We start from the raw sequence: 12,500 nt of genomic DNA on the forward strand, positions 1-12,500 counted from the left end.
TAAAATCGGACCAATAACAAGTCGCACTGATGCGAGAATGATTGATTGATACGTGAGGAACTGTGCCCTGACTCGGGTCATAATCCTAAGATGACCTGTCAGGGGAACTGGAAGGAGATGTCTGAGGTTCTTAAGTTGATAGCCACGACGTTTTTACCAATGGAGTTGATGTTGATTTAATTCACATGTTTTCCAGCAATGATTAGGGTTTCGCTGTAGATCCTGTGTGTTCCACCAGAAAAATCTTATGCACTACAGTGAGCTGAGGTCATCAGGCGGCCCCCCCCCCTCCCTGCTTGACTCTGGACCCTGTGTTAGATGGTTTGGTACATTTGCAAATAAACGCATGTACTCTGTTGTCTCCATCATGCATATAGTCAAGAAAATCTTCACATTTGATTTGAATACCTCTGATTTATACCTAGTCTATCAGGTCGCATATGATCTCGGTGAAGGACGTGATTGTTGCCGTCATTTCATGGCTCAAGGGTAATATAGCATGGATTAATGTTGGAAGAATTACCGACAATATGTTAGGTAAAAGGACACAAGTGCAACTAATGTGACATTTTATTGTGACAATTTTTCGCTGTCCAGGAGGTTTGTCAAGGTTGTGTCCTTCTACCTAACGTAATAAGGAATGTTACTGTTCCCTTGGGCTACAGTGCTTTTCACTGGTGGCTCTTGTGGTGTTCGGGCAGACGCGTTGGCAGTAGCGTGTTCCTACTACCTGCTGCTGTGAAGTGGGAGTCCGAGCAAAAGCATCGAGAGCCGGATAATCGTGGATGTGATATTATCGTTGTTAGCCCGGTTTTTTCCGTCGCTGTGGCAGGGGAAGTGGCCCTGGGTTCCGTGATACTATAGTCTCCTCTAGACTAGACAGTTGCTCAGTGATGATGCTTCTGCTTCATGATGGAGGGTGGAAAACCGGGATTTCAGGATCTTAGAGTGACATGGAATCCTTTGTTGATCAACCTGAATTTGTTTCCTGCGGAAGGTGTGGCTTGCCTGATCTGAGGCAAGGAAACACTGTCTTCTCTTGGACTCGGGAACCGTACTTCCTGCCAACTTTCACCATCCAGTATTTCTGTGGTTGGGATGAGCAGTTCTGGATCCATTCCTCTCTCATTGTTCTCACTGGCTCGGCTGGTTTCACTTGTCTCGCTGTCATATGAATCCAGGGAGTAGTCTCGCAGCTTCTTCGCCAGAACTGCGCCCCATAATTATTTGTTCGAGTCCTCGGTTGTGTCCCTGGAACATCGTCATGTCTTCTTCCTTTGGAAAAAAACCATGACCATCAGCTGTGCTGTGCATGTGTGACATGACAGCGAGAAGGAAAGGAGGCCATTATATAGGTGTTCCGAATAGGTGAAACTTGGAATTTTGGCTTAAATAGGAATGCTCTTCTAGCCGAATAAGGCAAGCAAAAATTTGTGCATGCAATAATTTCGGAAAATCATTCAGAACCTATCGTTTAGAATGATTTTTGGTACAAAATTATTTTCACATTAACATAAATGAATATATATATATATATATATATATATATATATATATATATATATATATATATATATATATATATATATATATATATATATATATTTAAACGTAAAAGAGAAAACGTGACTCACGAAACCGTAATGACACGATGGATAACGCGTCGGACTGGAGTTTTGTGACTCTCTGATCGCGGGTTCGAACCTCACCCGTGGTATCGTTTGTAAAAGAGAACATTTTAGAAAGGACTTAAATTTAAATAAGGTTCTTGCTAACTGACTAAATTTACCTATTTGACACGACATATATATATATATATATATATATATATATATATATATACATGCAGGAAAATGGGGGAATACCGGAAGTAGTAGTACCAGTGGTATCAGCAGTAGTAGCAGTGGTGGTAAGTAGCAGTATTAGTGGTAGCAGTAATGGTAAGCAGCAGAAATAGTAGTAGTGGTAGTAAACAGTAGTTGTAACTTTGTAAATAGTAGTGGTAGTAAACAGTAGTAGTGGTAACTTTGTAAATAGTAGTAGCGGTAAGCAGTAGTAGTAAGTAGTAGTAGTAGTGGTAAGTAGTAGTAGTAAGTAGTAGTAGTAGTAAGTAGTAGTGGTAAGTAGTAGTAGTAGTAAGTAGTAGTAGTAGTAGTGGTGGTAAGCAGTAGTAGTATTAGTGATAAGTACTAGTAGTAGTAAGTAGTAGTAGTAGTGGTAGCGGTAGTGGTAAATAGTAGTAGTGGTAAGTAGTAGTAGTATTAGTGGTAAGCATTAGTAGTATTAGTGGTAAGCATTAGTAGTAGTAAGTAGTAGTAGTAGTAAGTAGTAGTAAGTAGTAGTAGTAGTAAGTAGTAAGTAGTAGTAAGTAGTAGTAGTAAGTAGTAGTAGTAGTAGTAGTAAGTAGTAGTAGTAGTAGTAAGTAGTAGTAGTAGTAAGTAGTAGTAAGTAGTAGTAGTAGTTAGCAGTAATAGTAAGTAGTAGCAGTGGTAAGTAGTAGTAGTGGTAAGTAGTAGTAGTGGTAAGTAGTAGTAGTAGTAAGTAGTAGTAGTAGTAAGTAGTAGTAGTGGTAAGTAGTAGTAGTGGTAAGTAGTAGTAGTGGTAAGTAGTAGTAGTGGTAAGTAGTAGTAGTGGTAAGTAGTAGTAGTAGTGGTAAGTAGTAGTAGCAGTAGTAGTGGTAAGTAGTAGTAGTAGTGGTAAGTAGTAGTAGTAGTGGTAAGTAGTAGTAGTAGTGGTAAGTAGTAGTAGTAGTGGTAAGTAGTAGTAGTAGTAGTAGTGGTAAGTAGTAACAGTAGTAGTAGTAGTGGTAAGTAGTAACAGTAGTAGTAGTAGTGGTAAGTACTGGTAGTGGTAAGTAGGAACAGTAGTGGTGGTAAGCAGTAGTAGTGGTAAGCAGTAGTTATAATAGTAGTAGTTGTAGCGACAGAAGTGCAGCAGCGTTAGAGGCAGACATATGATGGTAATTGTAGAGAGTGTAGAATTAATAAAACTATAACAGTAGTAATAGAAGTTGCAATAATGTAGGTAGTCCATAAAGAAGAAATCGTTTATACATATACATCGAACACACTGATCTCTGTATTACTGACTGTGATCTTGTACAATGTTTCCGAGTGATGTCTCTCTCCGCCTTATTTCTGTGATCTTCCTAAAACTCACTTACCAGGTGTCCTTCTACCTTTCATTATTTCCTTCAGAGGTTGTGTTTCGAATCGTCTTGCTTCCTGGCTGGCCAACACTTACTTCTTTACGTAGAACTTTTTCTTCTGCTCATTTCCATCACTCTCAAAACTTCTTCAAACGTGTTCGGTCACATCAGACCTGTATGAGGCTGTCTTGACGCTGAGTCCATCTTCACAAATGTCCATCTTCATGATGTTTTCAAGTTTCACAAGGTGATGTCCAATGAAAGGTTACTTCATCTCCCTTACCCACTGATGTTTTTTCTTAATCATCTTCTCCTTTGTGTGGACTCACTATTTTCTCCATTCAAGGTAAATTTTATACCCAAACCTTTAGTGTTGCTATGGGCTTTAGTCTATCCATCCCCAGTTATTGCTAACTTCCTACTATTGGGGTACACCCTCCTCTCTGGCTTAGCTATGTATAAGATTTCTCACAAGCTCTCTTCTCCTATGAAATCTACTGTACACTGAATACCCTATATTTCTAATATTTAAATCTTAAGACCCTTCATCCTTTAGACATTAAACTTACTTTTGGGTAAACTGATGCTCATCGCGTTAATCTAATTTGCACCTCTCCTCCTGCTACTGATGCTTCCGAAGTACACTCCATTTCCTGATCTTCTTGTCCTCTCCAATAGTTTAGAGAAACTGGCCGCTCTCTTTCTGACAAATTTAAGAAACCCAAAAGAAGTGTTAGCCTTGCTGACACTAACAATGTTCTTTTGTCATGTTATACAACATGGTCATTCTATCAACTGGTCCTGTCAGGACTATCATTCTTCTAGCCTTCACAGACGCCGTCTTGTTGAAGCATCTCTTATACATGACATTCCTAATATAAATCTTAGACCTGGTTTTGTCTCTGTAGCTGCCTTCCTTTCTCATTACGTTGGTAAATGCTCAAAATGCTCGTGACTTTACCTCACCTTGTATCTTCCTCTCCTTACCTCTTCATCTTTCCTATATTTTCATTGCTTTTCTTGTCTTCCGCCTACGTGGGTTCTGCCCTACCCCAGTGAGCCAGTAACTCTCCTGCAGTGCTCCTCTGTTTCTTATTATGTACTGTCTCTTCCATTACTTCTACTACTACTACTACTACTACTACTACTACTACAATCATTTATACTACACTTTGAAATTATTTTCTACCGGTTTTTCACTACATTTACTAATACGCTCTTATTTGTACTTATATTACTGCTACTTCTTCTGCCACTACTACTGCTACTACTACTACCGTCACCACCCCCACTTCTGCTGCTGCTACCACTACTACTACTACTACTCCACCGTCCCCTATCGTGTATATTCTTTCTACCTTCCCTTCTCACTTTAGTGTTACTTGTTAAATGTCCACTTCGGACCGAAATGACGTCATACGTTTCAAAGAGTGGGTTAGTATTATAATCATTATTATATTTAAGGGGAAGCATTGAACCCGTAGGTATCATAAGATCTGAGGAATTTAGAAGTAATCAGGTTTGGCCTGAGAAAAAGAGAGAGATAGCTCTAATTCCTTGTATCTTCAGCCTTTCACCAGCAACAAGACACTTCACAGAAAGTCAACAGTTTATAGATTTACTTGATATGAAGTTAGTTACCTAGGTTCAAAAATTTATACTACAACGATATAATCGGGAAGGTCTCGTTTAGATCAAGCACTGCGAGTCTGCTTTCCTTATTTTGAAACTGAACATAGAATCCACTGGTAAACTTTTGGAGAAGGATGAAGATAAACCATATGACAGTCTTTCCTACGAAGGTAAATTATCATTGCACTGACATTGTCATGCATGAGAGAGTGTATGATGATGTAATTCAAAAGCTCGCACGGATAAAAGACCACTCAAAAGAGAATGTAAATAAAATACTGAATAATATGGAATAATGGATAACTCGTAATAAAGAATTCAAACTGTACAAATATAGATTTAAAATCAATATGAAAAGATAAGCGTGCCACTAAAACTTTGGAGAAGTTGACGAGGCTACAATCCAACACTGGCTAATTAAATGCTTTGAAGAACAGAAGATATCACTGCGTACTGATCCTTTGTTCTTGGGATCTTCTACGCATTTAGGTACGAATTATAACATGAAAAATATTATTAGAGTAATATTTGTTGCTGCCTCTGTGGCTGTTAGGTACCAAATAAATATTTAAAAGATAAAAACAAACTTTTAACTTCACCTGTTAAACTTGTTTATTCACAACAATGTAAGAAATGAAACAAAATTAAAAATAGACTGAAATCTGGGGAGGGGGGGAATAGAATAGAGGTGAAAGTAGTTAACATTCCTTGTTAACAAATTTTTGGGCTAAGCTCTCAGTCGCTGAACGTTAGAATTGAAGACAACAGCTTCATTACTCCTGTGGGACAATACTAAGTTGAGATAGATGCTCTGTGTATTGCGTTGGTTCTACTCCGGTGCCTAAATTCTTGCGTCACATCATATGATAATATATTTATATTTTAAAGTGTGGACCGGTTATGCTACAGGAAGGCTTCAGCAAAAGGATTAAAATCTTTTAGACAATACGGATGCGGAAACCAACTGCCTTTTAACTAAGCCACTGTAATAAAGGCTATCCATCCATCTTGGGCATTAAAGTCTTCCAGTCATAGTGAGCAATGGAATAAAGACTAGCACTTCGTTAAGGCGACAACAGAATGAATGGTATTCTAGCAGTGGAGGCTCTGGAAAATTATCTTACGTTATACGACGTCATTGCTTTATGCTGTGATAGCCACCTAGGCATTTAATTAAACCCTGTTAAAATTGCTGAGCAGTTATTGTCTACTACGTAGGACGTTACACAATTATTGAAGTTTTCACCACAGTGCAGGTTATCACACAGTTAGGTTCAGGTTTTATTAGTGGATATTACACCAAGTTTCGTTTCTTAATATAACATGAATGTTACATGCGTTGCTTCTACAAAATAATGCAATCATTTTTAGCCAATTATTGGTAGTAATGCTTGATGCAGTTATAAAAAAATATGTATATTAATGCTCCCATGAATCTATGAATCTACATTTTCAATAAAGAAAAATACTTTCGATTCTTACTCTGATATCATTCACACATACACAAATATGTGTGTGTGTGTGTGTGTGTGTGTGTGTGTGTGTGTGTGTGTGTGTGTGTGTGTGTGTGTGTATGTGTGTGTGTATGTGTGTGTGTGTGTGTGTATGTGTGTGTGTATATGTATATGTGTGTGTGTGTATGTATGTATGTGTGTATGTGTGTATGTGTGTGTGTGTGTGTGTGTGTGTGTGTGTATGTGTGTGTATGTGTGTGTGTGTATGTGTGTATGTGTGTGTGTGTGTGTGTGTGTGTGTGTGTGTGTGTGTATGTGTGTGTGTGTGTGTGTGTGTGTGTGTGTGTGTGTGTGTGTGTGTGTATGTATGTATGTGTGTGTGTGTCGTGCTGAATAGGTAAAACTGGTCAAGTAGCAAGAAATCATTTAAAATTAAGTTCTTTCTAAAATTGTCTCTAGTAAATTTAAAGATATATTTTTTATTTACGTTAATTTAAAATTAATGATTGAGAAACTTACCTAACCTTATTATAACAAGCGCAATTTAATTTAGCCTAATCCAACTAAATATATTTTATATTTGTTTACAATAATTTAAAAATATACAAACACATCGAAATATTTTTTTTTCGTTAGATTCGGAATGTTTTTTTTTTTTTGCAAAATTATTGCATAAATAAATTTTCGCTTGCCCTGTTCAGCAAAAAGTGCATTGCTATTTAAGCCAAAATCGCAAGTTTTAGTTATTCGGAGCGACATATATGTCTAAGGGAGGGATCCCAGTCATATGTAGCATCTTGCCTAGAAAGGGAGTGGGCAATGAATGGATGTCTAGGGCAATTGATTTAAATTGCTGGCTAGACAGGTACTGCAAGGAACTTGCAATCTCATTCATTGATAACTGGGACCTATTCTTTGGCGAACGTGATACGTATGCAAAGGATGGGGTTTATCTCTCTGGGGATGGAGTAGTTGCATTAGCCAATTCAATTGAGAGGGTAATTGATGACTTGTCTAGGAATTTAAACTGATAGATTATAGAGGTATAGGTGTTTGTGGGAAACAATCAGGCTGCAGCATTAGGGTTAAAAACAGCAGTTATTACCGGAATACCTCAGGGATATGTTTAAAAGACAATATTCAAAATAAAGTTTCTAGTAATGGCAAATCAATTGATCAACAAACAAAGAGAGATAGCAGAGGGCAGCGAGTGACTAGCTCCCTTAAGGTTTACTATACAAGTAGTAGGAGTCTAAGAAATAAGATAGATGAGCTAAGATTACTTGCAAGTGTAGATAATATATATATTTTTGGTATAACAGAGACCTGGTTCAACCTGAAAGATAGAGAAATGCCTTCTAAATGCAACATACAGAGTTATAAACTATTCCACACTGATAGGGCCAACAAGAAGGGTGGTGGAGTGGCGATGTATGTCAGAGAAAATTTAAATTGTCTTAGAAATGATATAAGACTAGAAACATCGAACACAGAATCTGTTTGGCTACAGTTTCTCGAGGGTCGTGACAGATTAATTCTGGGTGTGATTTATAGGCCCCCAAACCTTGATAGGGAGTGCAGTAAGCTGCTATGGGACGAAATTCATGAGGCATCTAGATATGAAAATGTTGTGATAATGGGAGATTTTAACTTTAGACAAATTGATTGGAACAATATGACAGGAAACGTTGAGTCTAGTGACACTTTTGATACGGTTCAGGATTGCTCTTTAGAACAGATTGTGATGGAACCAACTAAAGGAAACAATCTGCTTGACTTCGTTCATGCCAACAAAGAGTCACTAATTAATAATCTTGAGGTTAATGATGAGCTTGGAAAAAGTGACAAATCACCTAGTTTGAATATATCATGGAATCACCCAGATAACTGCAATCAAATCTCTGTCCCAGATTTTCGCTTGGCGGACTTCATGGGACTGAAAAATTACCTGGGTGGGCTAAATTGCGATAGTTCTAGCTGCCCAGACAACTTTTGTTCCAAGTAGGGAAATTAGATCTAACAAAAAAGATCCCAAATGGATGAACAATAGATTGAAACATCTCATATAGGCGTATCAAAAGAGGGGATGGACAGTTAAGAAACCAATATATTCAATTAAAGAGAGAAATAAAGAAAGGAATAAGAAAAGCAAAAAGGGATTATGAGGCTAAGGCCGCAAGGGATTCAAAGACCAACCCAAAAGGGTTCTTTCAGGTATACAGAAGTAAGATTAGGGACAAGATTGGCCCACTTAAGAGTAACTCTGGTCAGATCACTGACAGTTGTAAAGATATGTGCGAAATTCTTAATACCTAATTCCTCTCACTTTTCACCCAGGAAAATACTAGCGATATTCCTGAAATAATAGATTATGAAAGTCAGGACACTTGTACAACATCTGGTTATCGGTATTGTATACCTGTCTTGCACAATAATAGATTATGTAGAACAGGGCGAAAATAAACTATGCACGATTGCGGTAACTAGTGACATGGTCCTCAGACAAATAGAGAAATTAAAACCTAACAAATATCCAGGCCCTGATGAACTGTTTGCAAGGGTGTTAAGGAATGTAAAGAGGAATTTAGCATACCTTTGGCTAATCTTTTTAACGTATCACTACAAACTGGCATGGTGCCTGATAAGTGGAAAATGGCAAATGTAATACCTATTTACAAGGCAGGTGACAAGTATTTGGCTTCGAACTATAGACAAATAAACCTTATCTCCACATTGGGAAAATTTATGGAATCAATAATTGCCGAAGCAATTCGTGGCCATTTTGATAGGCACAGATTGATTAATGAATCTCAACACGGTTTTACAAAGGGGCGTTCCTGTCTTACGAATTTGCTAACATTTTTCACTAAGGTGTTTGAGGAGGTAGATCATGGTAATGAATATGATATTGTGTATATGGACTTCAGTAAGGCTATCCGCATCAGAGGCTATTGAGGAAACTTAAGGCACAGGGAAGACGAGAAATTTTTTCCTGGGTAGAGGCATTGTTGACAAATAGGCAGCAGAGAGTTTGCATAAATAGGGAGAAATCAGAATGGTGGCAAGTCACAAGCGGTGTTCCTTAAGGGTCAGTGTTGGTCCCGTTATTGTTCACAATTTACACAAACGACATAGATAAGGGAGTAAATAGCAACATAAGCAAATTTGCTGATGACACCAAAATAGGACGTCCAATTCATTCTAATGAGGACACTAGAGCACTCCAGGATGATTTGAATAGACAGATGCAATGGTCGGAGAAGTGGCAGATGCAGTTTAATATAGACAAATGCAAAGTTCTAAATGTTGGACAGGAAAATAACCATGCCACATATAAACTAAATAACGTAGATCTTAATGCTGATTGCGAAAAGGATTTAGGAGTTCTCGTTATCAGTAATCTAAAACCAAGACAACAGTGCATTAGTGTTCGCAATAAAGCTAACAGAATTCTTGGCTTCATATCTAGAAGTATAAATCATAGAAGTCCTCAGGTTGTTCTTCAACTCTATATATCCTTGGTTAGGCCTCATTTAGTCTATGCTGCTCAGTTCTGGTCACCGTATTACAGAATGGATATAAATGCTCTGGAAAACATACAGAGGAGGATGACAAAGATGATCCCATGTATCAGAAACCTTCCCTATGAGGATAGACTGAGGGCCCGAAATCTGCACTCTCTCGAAAGGCGTAGAATTAGGGGCAGGATATGATCTAGGTATATAAGTGGAAAACAGGAATAAATAAAGGGGATGTAAATAGCGTGCTGAAAATTTCCAGCCAAGACAAGACTCGCAGCAATGGTTTCAAGTTGGAAAAATTCAGATTCAGGAAGGATATAGGAAAGCACTGGTTTGGTAATAGAGTTGTGGATAAGTGGAACAAACTCCTGAGTGCAGTTATTGAGGCTAAAACGTTGTGTAGTTTTAAAAATAGGTTAGATAAATACATGAGTGGGTGTGGGTGTGAGTTGGACCCGACTAGCTTGTGCTGCTGGGTCTGGTGCAGTGCTCCTTCCTTGAGTGGAGGTGACCAGACTGGGTGGGTCATTGGGCTTATCCCGGGGATAGGGGACATGGACCTGCTCCGCATGGGTCAGTAGGGCTGTTGCGGTGTTCCTTCTTTATGTTCTGTATTACATATATATATATATATATATATATATATATATATATATATATATATATATATATATATATATATATATATATATATATATGCGCAATAAGATCACAGTAAACAGGTGATTTTAAAATATGCAATACAACCACTGTGAAAGAGTAGTGAAATTCCGAGCGCTTTCGTGACTACTCACATTGTCCAGGAACTGACAATGTGAATAGTCACGAATGCGCTTGGAATTTCACTACTCTTTCACGGTGGTTGTTTTGTATATTATATATATATATATATATATATATATATATATATATATATATATATATATATATATATATATATATATATATATATATATATATATATATATATATATTTATATTTATATATGTATATATATATATATATATTTTTATTATCACACTGGCCGATTCCCACCAAGGCAGGGTGGCCCGAAAAAGAAAAACTTTCACCATCATTCACTCCATCACTTTCTTGCCAGAAGGGTGCTTTACACTACAGTTTTTAAACTGCAACATTAACACCCCTCCTTCAGAGTGCAGGCACTGTACTTCCCATCTCCAGGACTCAAGTCCGGCCTGCCGGTTTCCCTGAATCCCTTCATAAATGTTACTTTGCTCACACTCCAACAGCACGTCAAGTATTAAAAACCATTTGTCTCCATTCACTCCTATCAAACACGCTCACGCATGCCTGCTGGAAGTCCAAGCCCCTTGCACACAAAACTTCCTTTACCCCCTCCCTCCAACCTTTCCTAGGCCGACCCCTACCCCGCCTTCCTTCCACTACAGACTGATACACTCTTGAAGTCATTCTGTTTCGCTCCATTCTCTCTACATGTCCGAACCACCTCAACAACCCTTCCTCAGCCCTCTGGACAACAGTTTTGGTAATCACGCACCTCCTCCTAACTTCCAAACTACGAATTCTCTGCATTATATTCACACCACACATTGCCCTCAGACATGACATCTCCACTGCCTCCAGCCTTCTCCTCGCTGCAACATTCATCACCCACGCTTCACACCCATACAAGAGCGTTGGTAAAACTATACTCTCATACATTCCCCTCTTTGCCTCCAAGGACAAAGTTCTTTGTCTCCACAGACTCCTAAGTGCACCACTCACTCTTTTTCCCTCATCAATTCTATGATTCACCTCATCTTTCATAGACCCATCCGCTGACACGTCCACTCCCAAATATCTGAATACGTTCACCTCCTCCATACTCTCTCCCTCCAATCTGATATCCAATCTTTCATCACCTAATCTTTTTATCCTCATAACCTTACTCTTTCCTGTATTCACCTTTAATTTTCTTCTTTTGCACACCCTACCAAATTCATCCACCAATCTCTGCAACTTCTCTTCAGAATCTCCCAAGAGCACAGTGTCATCAGCAAAGAGCAGCTGTGACAACTCCCACTTTGTGTGTGATTCTTTATCTTTTAACTCCACGCCTCTTGCCAAGACCCTCGCATTTACTTCTCTTACAACCCCATCTATAAATATATTAAACAACCACGGTGACATCACACATCCTTGTCTAAGGCCTACTTTTACTGGGAAAAAATTTCCCTCTTTCCTACATACTCTAACTTGAGCCTCACTATCCTCGTAAAAACTCTTCACTGCTTTCAGTAACCTACCTCCTACACCATACACTTGCAACATCTGCCACATTGCCCCCCTATCCACCCTGTCATACGCCTTTCTCAAATACATAAATGCCACAAAGACCTCTTTAGCCTTATCTAAATACTGTTCACTTATATGTTTCACTGTAAACACCTGGTCCACACACCCCCTACCTTTCCTAAAGCCTCCTTGTTCATCTGCTATCCTATTCTCCGTCTTACTCTTAATTCTTTCAATTATAACTCTACCATACACTTTACCAGGTATACTCAACAGACTTATCCCCCTATAATTTTTGCACTCTCTTTTATCCCCTTTGCCTTTATACAAAGGAACTATGCATGCTCTCTGCCAATCCCTAGGTACCTTACCCTCTTCCATACATTTATTAAATAATTGCACCAACCACTCCAAAACTATATCCCCACCTGCTTTTAACATTTCTATCTTTATCCCATCAATCCCGGCTGCCTTACCCCCTTTCATTT

This window comes from Cherax quadricarinatus, chromosome 4, assembly GCF_038502225.1.
Source record: "Cherax quadricarinatus isolate ZL_2023a chromosome 4, ASM3850222v1, whole genome shotgun sequence".
Classification (NCBI taxonomy): domain Eukaryota; kingdom Metazoa; phylum Arthropoda; class Malacostraca; order Decapoda; family Parastacidae; genus Cherax; species Cherax quadricarinatus.